General features: G+C 39.9%; 1 long non-coding RNA gene across 1 annotated transcript; it reads left to right on the top strand.

The window, feature by feature from the left end:
• Positions 1-9,823: 9,823 nt before the first annotated feature.
• LOC105033024 (uncharacterized) lies at positions 9,824-10,386 on the top strand. The gene is made up of 2 exons (XR_829919.4): positions 9,824-9,957; positions 10,084-10,386. It is a non-coding gene; the product is annotated as an uncharacterized lncRNA (long non-coding RNA).
• The last annotated feature ends 3,627 nt before the right edge of the window (positions 10,387-14,013 follow it).

Genomic DNA, 14,013 nt, shown 5'->3' on the forward strand with positions numbered 1-14,013 from the left:
AATTCCGCTGTAAAATAGTAATTTTGAAAAAATTTTAAAATTATCATTTTGCCCCTGCACTAAATTTTCGCTTCAATTGGTATCAGAGCTGGTTCTAGAATATGATATACATATGCATGCGTAGATTAAGGTGTAATCTATAAGTTTAAATTTGAAATTCAAAATTCAAAATTCGAAATTCAAAAAGATTTAAAATTTGAAATTTGAAATTTGTTAGAAGTTTCAAATTTGAAATTCAAAATTTGAAATTTGAAATTTGGTTGAAATCTCAAATTTGAAATTTGAAATTCGAAATTCAAAATTTGAAATTCAAAATTCAAAATTTGAAATTTGAAATTTGGTTGAAATCTCAAATTTGAAATTTGAAATTTGAAATTCGAAATTTGAAATTTGAAATTCAAAATTCAAAATTTAAAATTCAAAGACTGAAAATTCGAAATTTGAAATTTGGTTGAAATCTCAAATTTGAAATTTAAAATTTAAAATTTAAATTTAAAATTTGAAATTCAAAATTTAAATTTTGAAATTTATATATTTAGATATACTTGATCCAAGTAGCAAGTAATCTAATTGGGTTGGTTGCCATGGCCGTCCGGTCATAGGAGAAAAGTAGGGTTTAAAGGCCCTCTCTTCCCATTCGATGGGGTCTCCTATGGCGGTAGGGGTGCCGATGCAATTATATCCCATGCCGATGAAGCAACGAAAGGACTTAATTAAGAAATTTATCATGAATGTGTTAGATTAGATCTAAAAGAAAATTTATGTTTTATTTTGAGTTATTTTCTGTTATGAAATGAGCAATAGAATTGCTGTTTATGAAATGTGCTGACCCGTTTGTGAAATGAGTTAACACATTTGGTGAACAGAAAATAAAATCTTTCAAATTTAAAATTATTTTCGAAATGCCAAACCCTGACCCATCAGCCCAAGTACTTAATTAAAAGAATTAAGTATTGTCTAGTAGGTCTAGAATTATGAATTAAGACCTAAGACAATTGCATAAACTTTTGGGTCAATGGGTTAGATGAATTAGGTCCATAATTGGGTTAGACCTAAGGTTAGTTTAAAAAATGGACTAATTGGAGTAATTGGTCAAATCTAATCAAAAGTTGAATTAGATTAGGTCAAGGATACTCTAGACTCAACTTCAATAGTTGTAGTTGAATGGGTCCATGTCTTTAACTAGACCAAGATGGACTTAATTCATGGCTGCGCGGTGGAGCTCTATTTACTAAGTTGATCAAAATTAAAACTAATGAACCGGTTGGTGTCTAAGGTAAGTTCGGCAGTTTTGACCAGTGGTTCTTAAGCGGGAGCTACTCGCATTGATTCGATCATTGACGAGTTAATGGCAAATCCCCACCACTGATCTCACTTACCTGGCCAATCTGGTAAGTTAGATTTTGATTAGATCACTTGGTGATTAGAGCTCACCCATGTCATTAGGTAAATCAGTAAGACTGATTTAGGTGCTCCTAATGCCAGCTTTAATTAAATCCTTTTTAATCTGACTTGGTGAAGTCAATGGGAGGATTGAAATTGGCTGGATGATTTCTTCTCTACTATTCTTTAATAAAATCCTCAAAATTATTAGGTCCCTAAAATGATTAAGTTATAATGATAACTAAGTCATAGCCTCCCATTAAGTGAATGATAATGAGTCCATTAGTTCAATGATCATTGGAGGCCCAAAGGCCTGGTGCTCATTGACTAATGGAATTATTATTCATAATATGATAATTTGATTGAGTCTTTCTGATGGTGGTTAGGTTGGCCGGTCAAAGTCGGGCCTGATCATTTATTGGTCCGATTCACTAAATTAAGTCATGTTAATGGTTGGACCTAACCAGATCTTTTCAGTGGAGGCCAAAGCCTACTGATTAGGTTCTGGGGCAAAATAAATTACTAGAAGTTGTTTAGAGAAACAACTGGTTAAGAACCTACCCATAGATGCACATGGGTTGACCAACCAAAGTTGGGCTCGTGTGTAGTCTGTGTGGATTCTAGTACCCATTAAGGAATTAAAGTAATTCCTCGAATTGGAGGATGAGGCTACCAGTTCGTAAAAATATTGGAAAAAACTTTAGACTAAAGTCCAAGTCTTTAGTATTAATTTATGTACTAATAGAGGTCTCATTTTCCTTTAAGCAGCTATGGCCACTACCCTGTCGCTCCGGTCATTATTAGATAATGACAAGCTCATGGGACCCAATTTCGATAGCTGGTATCGAAAATTGAAAATCGTCCTTGAGCATGAACGGATCCTTTATGTAGTAACGGATCCAGCACCTGAGGAGCCAGCTCCGAACGCTAGTAAAGTGATCCGAGACACTACTTGAAGTGGCTCAATGACCGCACCACCGTTCGATGTATTATGCTGGCAGCAATGAATGACGAGTTCAGCCGAAGGTTTGAGAACGCCCAGCCACAGGAGATGCTTCAAATGTTGAACGACTCCTTTGGCACGCCTGACGATGTTGAAAGGCACAAAACTAGTTGTGCTATTTTCAATGCTCGGATGAGGGATGGGGCCTCAGTCACTGATCATGTACTGTACATGATCGAGATGATTGAGCGCCTAAGCAAATTGGGCTTTCCTCTGCACGAGCAGCTCGGTAAGGATGCGATCCTTAATTCCTTGCCCAAGTCCTTCCTCCCATTCCTTACTCATTTTCGAATGACAAAGCCTGCAGTAAACTACCACGGATTGTTGGGGTTGCTGCAGAACTTTGAGAAGGATCACCAACTCCATAAGGAGTCGGTGAATGTAGTGGGAGGGTCTTCTTCTCGTCGTCAACCCTTTGGGAAAGGGAAGAAGAACAAGAAGAAGAAAAATAAGAAGGTGCAATCTCATGCTGGGACAGTAGCACGGGGTCAGACCAAGAAGCGCAAGCATGACCAGAGCCAGGCGGAGTGCTTCTTTTGCAAGAAGCACGGGCATTGGAAGAGGAACTGTCCTCAATACATTGCCTCCCTGGATCCGAACAGGCCAAAGTAGAAGCAAGGTAATTATATGATAACTCCTTGCAACTTTTTGATTTGTGATACTACTGCCTGGGTATTGGATACCGGAAGCCCTTATCATATTTGTAATTCGATGCAGGGTCTGCAGGTCAGTAGGAGATTTGATGAAGGCGAGAGGTTCCTGAATGTTGGAGATGGAAGCAAAGTTCCAGTTCTAGCTTTAGGAATCATGAGTCTTGTAATCAATTCTCGTAATGTAATTCTGAGTGAATGTCACTATTGTCCAAGTTTTTTATTAAATATTATTTCTGTAGGCCTTTTGGCCATGTACGGTTATGATTTTTTAATAAAAAAAAATATTTGCAATATCATTTTGAATGGTGTTACAATATTTGTTGGATAATTAAATAATGGAATTTACTTACTATCACAGCCTGTTAATGTGGTTCAAAAATTCGGTAAACGCTCTAGAATAGATAATGTGTCAGAAGTCTACCTTTGGCACTGTAGGCTAGGTCATATCAATAAGAACAGGATAAACAGGTTGGCTCAAGAAGGAATTCTTGAAGTTAGTGATTGTGAATCACTTCCAACCTGTGAGTCCTGTCTTCTTGGAAAGATGACCAAGTCACCTTTTACTGGAAAAGGTGAGCGAGCCAGTGAACTCTTAGGTCTGGTACATTCTGATGTATGTGGACCCATGAGCTCAAGTGCAAGAGGTGGATTTTTCTACTTCATAACCTTCACAGACGACCTATCTAGGTATGGGTATGTCTATTTAATGAAGCATAAGTCGGAATCATTTGAAATGTTCAAACTATTCCGAAATGAGGTAGAAAAATAAACTGGGAAGTGTATTAAAACTCTTCGATCTGATCGAGGAGGTGAATACCTTTCCAATGAGTTTCTGACGTATCTAGGGGAGAATGGGATTCTCTCTCAGTAGACTCCTCCTGGAACACCACAGCATAATGGTGTGTCTGAAAGGAGGAATCGAACCCTGTTAGACATGGTTCGATCCATGATGGGGTTTGCTGGTCTGCCGATCTCTCTCTGGGGATATACGCTCGAATCGGCTTGTTACCTTCTAAATAGAGTTTCGAGTAAGTCTGTAGCCAAAACGCCATATGAGATATGGATAGGACGTAAGCCAGTACTCTCGCACCTTAGGGTTTGGGGGTGTCCGACTTATGTTAAACGTTTAATTACAGACAAGCTTGGACCTAGGTCTGACAAGTGTAATTTTATAGGGTACCCAAAAGAGACCAAAGGGTATTATTTCTACCTTGCTGATGAGCAAAAGGTGTTTGTCAGCCTTAAGGCAATCTTTTTAGAAAAGGAGTTCCTTAGTGAAGGAACTGTTGCCTCTAAAGTCGAACTTGACGAAGTTCGACAGGTGGAAAAACCGACACATGTTACTGAACCTGAACCGGATTTGATTAGATCAGATCCAGAGCCCATTGATTATGCACCCTTAAGGCAGTCTGGTAGACTACCACATCAACCGGACAGATATTATGGTTTCTTGGTCCGGGATGGTGATCCTATCGAACTTGATGAAAACGATGAGGATCCGATCACCTACATGGATGCAATGCAGAGACCTGACTCTGAGAAATGGCTAGAGGCCATGAAATCCGAAATGGAGTCCATGAAGGTCAACGATGTGTGGACATTGGTTGACCCACCCGAAGGAGTAAAACTCATAGGGTGTAAGTGGGTCTTCAAAAGGAAGAGGGGCGCAGATAGAAAGGTGGAGACCTATAAAGCCCGTCTGGTTGCCAAGGGATATCGTCAACGTTATGGTATAGACTATGACGAGACGTTTTCTCCTGTGGCAATGCTCAAATCCGTTCGGATTATGCTTGCAATAGCTGCCCATCTGGACTATGAAATCTGACAGATGGATGTGAAGACAGCTTTCCTAAATGGAGAGCTGGACGAAGAGGTGTATATGATACAACCTGAAGGGTTCACATCCACAGATGAGTCTAAGGTGTGCAAGCTACAGAGGTCCATTTATGGACTTAAGCAGGCATCTCGGAGTTGGAACATACGTTTTGATAGGACGATCAAAACGTATGGCTTCGTTAAGAACGGAGAAGAACCCTGCATTTATAAGTGGGCTAATGGTCCAGCAGTAGTATTTCTTGTATTGTATGTGGATGACATTCTCTTAATCGGGAATGATGTCCCTGCATTACAGGGAATAAAGATTTGGCTATCGTCACAGTTCTCCATGAAGGATCTGGGAGAAGCTTCCTACATCCTAGGGATGAGGATCTATAGGGATAGATCCAAAAAGTTGCTTGACTTATCCCAGTCCACGTACATTGATACTATGCTGAAAAGGTTCAACATGGAAAATTTCAAGAAAGGCTATCTACCGATAGGCCATGGAATTTCTCTCTCGAAGAGGGATTGTCCGACAACACCTCAAGAGAGAGAGCGTATGGGTAGGATTCCATATGCGTCGGCAGTGGGATCTATCATGTACGCCATGACATGTACACGACCAGATGTGGCATACTCACTAGGGGTAGTGAGTAGATACCAATCTGATCCAGGAGAGAATCACTGGAAGGTTGTTAAAACCATCCTGAAGTATTTGAGAAATACTAAGGACCAGTGGCTTATATATGGTGAATCGGACTTGAGACTTATAGGGTTTACAGACTCTAGTTTTCAGTCTGATCGAGATGATAGCAAGAGTGTGTCAGGATTTATTTTTACCCTTAATGGTGGGGCTGTCTGCTGGAAGAGTTCCAAGCAGCACACTGTGGCTGATTCAGTATGCGAGGCGGAGTATATTGCTGCATCAGATGCTGCCAAAGAAGCGGTGTGGCTGAGAAAATTCATCACCGAGCTCGGAGTAGCACCCTCCCTTGTTGGTCCAGTTCTGCTCTACTGCGACAGCTCTGGAGCCATTGCTCAGGCGAAGGAACCAAAGGCACACCAGCGGACGAAGCATATTCTGCGCCGCTACCATCTCATCCGGGAGATCGTGGATCGAGGTGACGTCGACCTTCAGAAGATCGACGAGAAGGAGAACCTGGCCGACCCATTCACTAAAGCTATTGCGGTGAAGGAGTTCAACGACTACAAGTCGAAGATGGGTATTAGATACTGCACCGATAGGCTTTAGGCCAAGTGGGAGATTGTTGGGAATAGTATCCCAAAGCCAATCATCAGCCTGTTGACGGTTGTGCTCCTTTTGTATTAGTACATGAATTATAAATAAATAAAAATTATTTTGGTATTTTTTCATCACAAATGTTTCATCTTCTAATGAACTCCTGTGTTGTGGTGAAGTCCTTAGGACTATTTAGACTCGACAAAGGAGGATTTGTCGTTTAGTCCTTAAACATGTTCGCGACCAAATGATACGTTGTTACCAAGGACGACAATATTTATCGAGCATAGATCGTTGTGTGCCATATGGGTTGGTTGTCCTCATAACCAAAGAGTGTGGAGACACTGGTATGGCATACAGGTGAGATGTAATGGTACATCTACACTGAACGTGACCAACTCCGGAGCTATTTCTGCTATCAAGATTTGCTCCGATGGGATATGGGTATAAATGTCCATCCGACCTGAGACCGCCACGGTGACTTGCAAGCAACTCACTGCACTTAGGCACTGGACTACCTGAATTTCTAATTCAGTGACGGAAGGTTGCTGGGTGTAGTCAAGTACTTGACTTGTCGGTGCGTATGTCAAGATGGGATTGACCACTCCAGTTTAGGAGCTGTGTACAGTCGTGTTTCAATTTAGCAAAACCTTGGCCAGGGTAGTCCTAGTGAGGAGTCACAGGACTAATTGAGTTGAGCACGATTCGGATGATATCATCAGGGTTGACAGTTTAACCCTGAGTCATCCTAAACACAGGGGTCAAAAGGGATGAATTATACGGTAACCATATTCACGTAGGTTCTGAATGTTGCGATTGCGATTATTCGACCTATCCGGTCGTCGGGTACCATTGCTAGATGGTCACTTCGATTAGTACAGAAATTGGTTCCTGTGCTACCGGCTTAGGTTCGAACCTGCGGGGTCACACACATTAGAGGTTCCTTTCTGATCTGATGGCTGATTATGAGTCTTATCTATCTGGGACTCTATGATTGAGAATTAGGATTCTCTAATCATGAGTTCCACACATTTTGGGTACCGGGGTCAAAATTTTGAATTTCGAATTTTGAATTTGAAATTTGAACTCTTTGATCAGGGTTTCATATCGATGGTCTCTGATGCCTGATTGCCCATCGGATATGGACTCAATATTTATGAGAGGTTTAATTAGTGATTTAATCACTAATTAACTCAATTTGATTGAGTAATTATTTTTGGATCAAGTCCAATTGAATTGGATTTAGTTTGGATTGACCCGATTAGGTTAAATGTTGACCTAATCGCTAAGGTGGTTTAGTCCCTGATTTGATCAGGGGTTAGGTTTAGTTAATTTCTGATTTAATTAAGATTTTATTAAGTCTAATTAAGCCTAATTATGTTGGGTTTAATTTGGTCTAATTGTGCTCAACCTATTTTAAACTAGGTTGGCTCAATTTGAATCAAACCACCTTGTTTTAAATTCCCTGCGTCACCCAACTTCCTTGCACCCATTTGAATTCACGAGAAGAAACTTCTCGTGAAATTTTTCTCACGCAAAACCCTTCCCCACGTCCTCATTTGTGTGCCATATAAAAAATAATTAGTTAGCCATTCAAATTCAAAGCATGTTTGAATTTGAATGGATAACTTATCACTTGCCCTTTCATCCTTATCCATTTTGTGCGCCACATTACTTACACGAGAAAAGGTTTCTCGTGAAACTTTTTCCACGCACAAAGAGCCACGCCCCTTCTCTTCTCACGCCCAAAAGGATAGGGATAAGTTGGTTTTTGTTTGAATTCAAATTTGATTTGAATTCAAATGTGTAACCTCTTGTCTTTATCCTCTCACGCGGATAAGACACGTTTGACGTTGTTTTAAAAAGAGGAAAAAGGTGGGACGTGCGTAGAAAAATTAGGAGAGAAACTTTGGGGCGTGAGGAAGGCTTCTGCGCAAGGTGAAGGTCCAAAACCTTCCGAGAGAAAAAGAAAGAAAAGAGAGAAAATTGGGCGCAGGATTTTTGGTGTGTACCCTAGGGTTTCTACCTAGGGTTCGGGAAGTGAGATTGGTGTGCCACGAGTATCGTGAGTCCACCAAATTTCAGAGAGAGATCCATCAGCCTCTCAAGTAACTGTGCAGACGATCCGGAGCATCCGAGAAGTCAGCACACATCGATCGAAGGAGTTCGATCAACATCTGCCATCAAAAGGGTGAAATCACGAACTAGCATTCGTGAGGAGCTGATCAGACGGGAGCTTCGTGTGGACGATCCGCAAAGGCCAGACAGTTGGGTGGCTGTGATGTGACGATCAGAACCCTCCGACGGTGATCAGATTACGGTGATCGACTACCCGCAAAAGTTGATGTGTTCTGAACACAGTACTGTAAAACGTTTACTGATTCAAATTTGAATTTCAAATTTAAATGCATGCTGTTGTATCATATTTAGATCCTAGTGTAGGATTAATTAGTATTAATTAATGAGATTAATTAATAATTCTGCTGTAAAATAGTAATTTTGAAAAAGTTTTAAAATTACTATTTTGCCCCTGCACTAAATTTTCGCTTCACAAACCTCCCAACAATAGGCAACCACCGATCGGTTAATGTATTTCGTCAAAGGTGTAGGGACTTTCTTCTTCTCCAAGATGTTCGGAGATTATTAAATGAAGAAAACCATCCTCTGATTTTTTTGCTGAATTTTCAAGGCACAGGCTTTTGGTAAATGGGCATTTTAGGAAAAGGTGGGAGACTATCTCTTCATTATGAACTCGTTTGGTAAGCGAGAAGAACTTTTCTTTCCAAGAAGTAACCTCTCAGAAAGTTACTTTCTGTAAAGTTATTTTCTAAGAATAAAATTTTGACATATTTGATTAATGATGGGAAAACGACTCATTATAAAATGGCTTATGTTTGGTTGAGCATCCACATTCAGAGAAAAACTATATACGATACCTATTATACCCTTAATAATTATAAGATCATACATTTTTTCTCATAAATTTCATATAAATAATAATATATTTATATTAATATAAATATAATATAAATATATTATAATATAACATTACATCATAATAATTAATTATATTAATATAATACTAGATATATTAATATTATATTAATATAATACTAATATTTTTGATATAGTAAATTTATTATTATAGATATCAATATAATATTAAATATAATAATATATTAATATAAATATTAAAATAATATTAAAATATAATAAATATTATAATATTAATATTCAATATTTCATCCTCATAATTATATTATTATTCAATAATTTATGCTAACCATCCACTAATATTTGTAAAATTTTAACCGTAAATTTTAAAAAAGTATTTTTAAAAAGAAGAAAGAACTATCCATTTTCATTCCATGAGAAGTCTCAAAATCTATATCTCTTATGAATTTTTACTTTTCATGAAATATAAAAAATATATTCTCACGTAAAAAAAAAATTTATTTTTTATTATTTTAAAATTTCAATCAAATAATATATTTTTTTTTATTTTTGAGAAAGTTCATCTTTCTCCCTCCATTTTTGGTGAATCAAACTGAGCCTAAGAGTTGAAATAACGATAAACTGCTCAAGGAAGTTTCCCACGAATCTTAGATGACGTTCAACATACGTTGTGGGGACTGACGTCACCCAACCAATCCTCGTACACAGAGAGACCTTATCCATATATTCACTCGTTTTATATGCCAGCACAGCCACTCACTCGTTTTGTAGCTTTAATCCTACCGCTGTTTGAGCTCGGATCTCCCTTATCTCACTCATGGAGACCTTCTCTTCAAGGCTTCTGCTACCAATCTTCTTCACCTCACTCCTTTTGCTTTCCTCTCCAAAAACTGCTACTGTGGCAGGTAACCAACTAAACTTTCAACCTTTATTAACGAGAAGGTGCCTATTACCAACTAGTTTGCTGGTAAAATCTTTAGGGGATGGTACCAGTTACTTAGAAGATCTCTCTGATGAGTTGATTCTTTCAGGGGAGGTTGTTGGAACATCATCTGGGCGGCCCATCAGCAGGCATGGAGGTCTGGCGCTTCCTCGGCGACTGGGATCTAGAGTCCCTAAGCTTCCTCCTCCTTCACCAACCCAAAATGCTGGGCACATTTATATAAGAACCGTGCCTCCGCCACCAGATGTATGACAATAAGCGTTAAGTGTGTATGGATGCAATATAAATTCTCATGCTTCGTAGTAAGGAGAAAAGGATGGATGAAATTGTTGTGCCTGATATAATTTGTAATTCTGTAATTTATTTTGGAAATGCATTGCATTCTTAGAGATATTTGCGTGCTTGTCTGGATCTATAAAATTTTGAATCCATGTGATGGAAAGTTCTTCTTTAAGTAGAAACTTGCGGGCGAGTTCATGGTTTTTTTAATCATCTAAGAATTATCAGGAGGTTATTTTTTAATCATTTTCTTCCTAAGATAAAACTATTAGAATAGAGCTAGCATGATTAATAACATGATTTTTTTTGAATTAATTATCTAAAAAATTTTATATTTTTAAAAAAATTTTAATTTTAATATAATTTTTTTAATTTTTTAATAAATATGTATACTATCTAATTTATTGTAATATTGATCTACCTTCAATCATGAAATTTATCGCTAAAGGTGCATACATAAGGATGAGATGTTAAATTTAATAAAAATAATTAAAATCAAGAATACATATTTATTTATCTTCCACCAAAAGCTGAAAGGAGGACGGCATCTTGGTGGATGTACCGCCATCTCCGACGGTGGCTGGTGGACCACCCAACGATCACCGGCTTCGAATGGCGTCCCAATGAGACCCCTGGCGCCTCCGTACCTTTCATCGCCACCATCGTCCTCTCGCACCTCTCCCTCACCCTCCTCCTCCATCGCCGCCTCCTCCCCCTCCCCTCTCCCTCTCCCTCCGCCGTCGCCCTCCACCTCGCCTCCTCCGCTCACAACCTCCTCCTCCTCCTCCTCTCCACCGCCATGGCCCCTCTCCACCCTCGCCCAAGCCCCCTTACCCCACTAGGTCTTCTGCTTCCCACCCTCCTCCTCCCCTGCACGCAACCACCCCCATCCACCGCGGCCTGTAGAGAACCGCCTGCACCGCCTCCCCTCTCGGTCGCACCCTCCATCCCCCAAGACCTGCAGAGAATCCCCCACACCCCCCAAGGCTTGCGTTGCCTCCCCTCTTGGTCGCAACGTCCACGTGCCACCACCCCCATCCACCGCGGCCTGCAGAGAACCCTCCGAGGTCTACGCCGCCTCCCCTCTCGGTCCGCCCTCCGTGCACCACCACTACCAATTCTCGGCGGCCCATGGAGAACCCTCTGGCAGCCCCTGCCACCACTCCTCTTGGTCACACCCTCTGCGCCACCACCCTCCTCCCCCCATGGCCCGCGGAGAACCCCCACCCCACCACACCCTACCCCCCAGGGCAGTGCCGCCTCCCCTCTCAATTGCACCCTCCGCACCCCTCCTCCCCACTCAAGGGCACTGCAGCTCCTCTGCACGCCCTCTCAGTGAGCTCCTCTTAGTGAGCTCGGTGTAGTGGGAATCAAAGAGGATGATGGGGATGGAGTTGGGGTTGATTTGGTCGTAGCTGGATGATGGCAATGTCAAATGGGAGATTGAGTTCTCCAGCAATGCAGAGCAGACGTCGGTGGTGGAGATCAGTAGAATGGAAAAGAGGATAATTGGAGAGCCGCCGTAGATCCGGGAATCCATGACATCGGAGAGAGGAAGAAACATAAAAGTTGAATATTTAATTTTTTTTATTAAATTTAACACTTTCTTTCTACATATATATTTTTAATGATAAATTCCAATGTCAGTTGATGATTGACCAACATTGTAATAAATTAAATATTATGTATATTTGGTTAAAAAATTAAAAAATTATATTAAAATTAAAAAAATTTTAAAAAAATAAAATTTTTAAGTAATTAATTTTTTTTTTCTTTTTGATAACAATTTAGATCTTTCTGGTTATTTGGGCTACATCAGTTAGGCATGGATCGAACCAACCCATCGCATTTGGATGTTGGTGGACATTGTTCTAGATTCTGCTCTCTCAAGCTTCATTGTTCCAAATTCTTTCTTCGCAAGCTTCATTGACCGTTTGAGATGGAGCTTGGGTTGTAAGATGCTCTCTCAAATGAGTTGCCCGACTGTGATGTTCATGCCAAGCTACACAGAGTCTATAACAAGAAAACAAGAGTATACTCAAGATCAGTATCACTTTCCTGGAAACTATGATTTTCTGTAGGTCAGAGATGTTGGAGCTTGATGCAAGTAAGCTGTAGGTTCTATAATTACTTAGCAGCATGAATGGAAAAAAAAACTGGGTTTTGATTTCTCCTGCTTCTTTGAGTCAGTTCTAGCTTCTTTTATTAAACATTTTACTCCGTAATCAATGGCATGGCGGCTAGAGTTCCAAAAGCTCCAAGAAAGTTAATTTCTTGTATCTTTCAAGTCATATTCTTTACCAAACTTCACTTGCATTTCCCAATTCTTGATTCTGTTTCTTATTAGAAGGGAAGAGTTCCAAAAGGTCTAAGAAAGTTAATTTCTTGCATCTTTCAGGTCATATTCTTTACCAAAAAACTTCAGTTGCATCTCCCAATTCTTAATTTTGTTTCTTATCAGAAGGGAAGCTTCAATTTAATTATTTGCATGGATTTTTTTTTTAATGAAATTCAGAATACATAACTTGGATTTTTTTTCTGAACCTTGGAAAGCTACTGAATACCTAAATCTAGGATAAATCCTAAGCATATTTTGTGCCTTCCCTTACGTATTCAGTGACTGGAGGAGGAGAATCCCCATCAAGAAATGGAGATTCTGCGATCAACTACGTGGAACAGTATGCTACTTGAAGTAAATTGACCATACTGACTTAGAATCTAGAACAAATACCAAAAAAAATCAAATAAAAATAGTGAAAAAAAAAAATTCAGCTAGTATTAAAGATTTAAACTATTCCAACTAGAACTGAAATAAGAAACAAAGATAAACTAGAAACAGAATCTTAGTGAAAAAATGATAAGCGATGGACTTTCAACAATGCAGTTGATCGACTCCAGATAACTTACCGTTCTACAAACTCCTCCTTGCTATCTGCTGGCATGTTTGGAGGGAGGCGATAGTAGCATCTTTCTCCACAAAAAGTCCTCACAGATGAGCAACAATTGCTATAATCATGTTTTAGATCAGCTGCAAAAGTTGATTTAATCTTCTATTTCTGATCTTATACCCTGTTCTTTACTTAATAAAAGTGGTGGAAGGAGGTCCTTGGCCTTTTTCTCCAATTTCTCAATAAATAAAATAAAAGATTGAGAAGACTTGAGATAAGAAAATGAAGAATCTGATGTTGCATTTGGTAGCAAGAAATCTATCCAGATTGCCAGCAATTTAAATTGAGCCCATCGGATAACTATGTTTAGTATTCATTTTTAATGGAAATCTATCTTGTATTGGTAATCTGGATTACCTCTCATGAGGCAATCCAGATTGCTCAAGGAATGGGTGGCTATCCAGATTACTGGAGATATAGAAATTTGGTAATAAATTTTTTGAACAAAATTGAACTGGTCCTCTTCTTCGTGCACTGCTCCTCTTCTCCTCTCACAGTGCTTACCCTCCTCCCACGTCGCTAGTGAGTTGCCCCCTCTCCTTTGCCACCGTCCTCTTAGCGCCCCTTCCCCCATGGCCCCACCACCATCCTCTCTGGCCCCCCTCCTCTCTGCCATCGTCTTCTCTAGCCCCCCTCCCCTTCGTGGGAAGAATTTTTTTTCATATAAACCCTCCCCCCTCCACTCCGTCACTGTCCTCTCAGGCCCCCCTCCCCTCTGCCACCAAGGGGCAGAGGGCGGTGCTGAAGATGCGACTGCCGGGAGGCCAGGGGCAGAGCAGCTAGGGGTTGGG

This window comes from Elaeis guineensis, chromosome 13 (assembly GCF_000442705.2).
Source record: "Elaeis guineensis isolate ETL-2024a chromosome 13, EG11, whole genome shotgun sequence".
In the NCBI taxonomy this organism is placed as follows: Eukaryota; Viridiplantae; Streptophyta; class Magnoliopsida; order Arecales; family Arecaceae; genus Elaeis; species Elaeis guineensis.